We start from the raw sequence: 3,223 nt of genomic DNA, 5'->3' as shown, positions 1-3,223 counted from the left end.
TCCAACAATCATTCCAGAAAATGTATTTGTTGAAAGTAACAGGAGTTAAGCCCGATTCTTCAATATGGACAAATAAAGCAGGGTTTTTATCAAATATGAGTATTTACTTACTACTTCTAATTTAAATGAATCCAATCTGGAGATTACATGATCAAAAGTAAAGTATCAATCGTAGCAGTTCTCCTGTTGGTGCTGAAACAGCCCTCCTCTCTAATTACACTCAACAAACAGCCTCCTCTTCCTAATGTGGGTGTGTGTCCGTGTGTTACTGAGGGACGAGGATGACATCATCAGGCTGGTCAGTAGTACTTTTTGCCTCAGCAGGCAAGAGGGGGTAAAAAACTATAGCTGACTAAGAGGAGAGGAGAGTGAGGAAGAAAGGGAGCCTTACTTATACTGCAATAGGTATAGGCTGATGGGGGATTCCCATGATGCAATAAGTGTTTCGTCTTTGCTCACTATGTGTTAATAGACCTCTCTGCACTGAAACATACTTGTTATTAATCTCTGGCTCTCTTCCACGGGATGTCTTTTGTCCCATCTTCCTTTTCTCTCCCCAATCGGTTGCTGCAGATGGCTGCCCCTCACCGATCCTGGTTCTGCTAGAGGTTTTTTCCTGTTAAAAGGGAGTTTTTCCTTCCCACTGTCGCCAAAGGGGCGTCATATGATTGTTGGATTTTTCTCTGTATTATTGTACGGTCCTTACAAGATAAAGCACCTTGAGGTGACCGTTGTTGGGATTTGGTGCTGTATAAATAAAATTGAATTGAATTTTCTGAAACTGTCATATGTAGGAGTTAGGGGTGCAACAATACTCGTATCGATATTGAACCGTTCGATACAGTGCTTTCAGTTCGGTATGCATATGTATCGAACAATACAAAATTTTTAATTTATTTTATCAACTTTCCTTCTGACGATGCTGTCTGTGCTGAGCGCTCAGTGGATCTGCGCTCGACAGTGCAGCCTAGGCGGAGTAGTCGAATGCAGATTCACTGAGCACAGGGCAAGCTAGCAAGACAGAAGTTAAGCTCTCCTTGCAACATGGCAAATTGAACCTCTCCCACATTCATTCAGATCTGGCGTTTGGAAGTATATTGGTTTTCATGTGACGTATGACCCTGAAGGTAAGCGCGTCATGGACTAAAGTAAAACAGTATATTGGATATGCCACGCAATGCTCAATTACATTGGTGGGAACTAGTGCATTAGCGCAGTTAGCTCGTTAACGTGTTGACGCCGTCCAGCCCCACGGACGGGGCGATCCGCGGTAGCTCGTTAACGGAGATTTGCCGTGTTGTGGCGTTAACGTCATTTCAGATTAACGCTGACAGCACTAGTGGGAACACAACAAATATGACTGCACATTTACTCCGACATCATCCTAGTGCAAAGACAAGTGGAGGCAGACAAAAACAACAAGCACGCATGCTACAAACTTTACCCGAGTCATTAGACAGCCGTTAGCACATGATTCTCCTTATGGGGACCTGATATGTTTAATATGCTGCTGAGAATATAGCCCAGAAGAAGCGTATAGTATAGCTTTTATTTTGGAAAGAGCCATTTCTCTGTAATAAACTCTCTTTTCCAAAGATGAGTGATTTGTCGATCAGATAGATTTATTTTTTTATTACTTTGTTGTTTCAGCAACATTAAATTAAAAAACTGTACTTTTGAGTTAAAATATATATTTATAATTTTAATAGGCATGAACATTTTTTTTTGTATCGAAAAAATATCGAACCGGGACACCAAAGTATCGAACCGAACCGTGAATTTTGTGTATCGTTGCACTCCTAGTAGAAGTATTATAGAAGTATTGGAGAGATTTCGTTCATAGCAGACCGCCAAGTTCAAAATAGTTCAATTGGTGACTAAAGCTCCTAGAAGAAGTCAGTTTTGGGATTACCCAGGGATCAAGGCAGGACATTTGAGACTCTTCAAATTAACCATAACACAACAATATTTTATGGATCATTCTACAGCCCCAGTCTCCCAGTTCACATCAGGAATTTTCTTATGAAGTCATGAACACTTGCTTTAACTTAATGGAATCAAAGACAGTGTGCTGAGAAGCACATAAGAAAAGGAAAGTCGGTAAAAAAAAAAAGAAAGAAAAGAAAAGAAGAAGTGGCGATGAGGATGATGAGTGGAAGCAGGTGGTACAGACAACATACCTGTGGAGGTACAGAGGTGTGTATGAGAGAGGGCAATAGATTGTTTAACACAGTCTTGGAGAGTGGGAAGATGCATAGCCTTCTCTATAGTGTGTTGTATCAGCAGTGCTGTAGTAATTACAGATGGATAAAAGTGATTCACTATACAATGAAAAGGAGTAAAGAGAGGAACTGTGGATGAGTCAGAAGTGGCAGAAAACTATGTGCAGGTGGTGGAGGGCATGTATGATGACAGAAGACGATGTCTACAGCAGGAGTGACAGATGGTTTCAAGGTGGGGTGAAATTACATCAGGAATCAACAGCTTCTTACAATGGTGATGGACAGCAAAACAGATAAAGTCAGACAGGAGTCTACATGGAATATTATGTTCACGACAACACTGATCTGTAGACAGAGTAGGGAGCAGGTGGAAGAGAGCCTGGAGAGGTGGAGGTATGCTCTGGAGAGAAGAGGAATGAAAGTCAGTGGAAGCATGACAGAATACATATATGTTAATGAGAGGGAGACCGGTGCAACAGCGACAAAACAGAAGTAGAGTTAGTTTATGGTAGTGAGACCTCGTATTATGTGGAAAAGATGGACAGACATCCCCGTTATACTTCGTGAAAAAGTTTAAATAAAAGGAGCATTTGGTACGGCTTGGAAACAAACCACTGAAGTTAAGAACTTTAGCTGAAAGCAACAAACTTTAAACTTTGACGATTACATGAAGTTGATCAAATATTTTACTACTGTTGGTTTTGTTTTTCCAAGAAAATCTCTAACATGAACTACTATGTTTAGTTGACTTGGTGTGTGGGACAATCAAAGTGTCACGGTAACTCTGAGTACACACTGTCAAAGAAAATTAAAAATTACATGGTTGCTAGTCTCTGCTTGGCCAACAGTCTTTGTTTCTGTATTATGACAGACAAAGTTACAAACAATATTGTCATGAGTGACTGAGTCAGCTTTGTAAAGACTAGTGATTAGTAAAGAGGAAGATGAATTATTGTGGTACCAAACAGTTTCCCAGGAACATCAGGGAGGATGACAGACAA

This window comes from Neolamprologus multifasciatus, chromosome 15 (assembly GCF_963576455.1).
Source record: "Neolamprologus multifasciatus chromosome 15, fNeoMul1.2, whole genome shotgun sequence".
NCBI classification, from domain to species: domain Eukaryota; kingdom Metazoa; phylum Chordata; class Actinopteri; order Cichliformes; family Cichlidae; genus Neolamprologus; species Neolamprologus multifasciatus.
The sequence above is the reverse complement of the archived record's forward strand: the minus strand, read 5'-3'. Positions refer to the sequence as shown.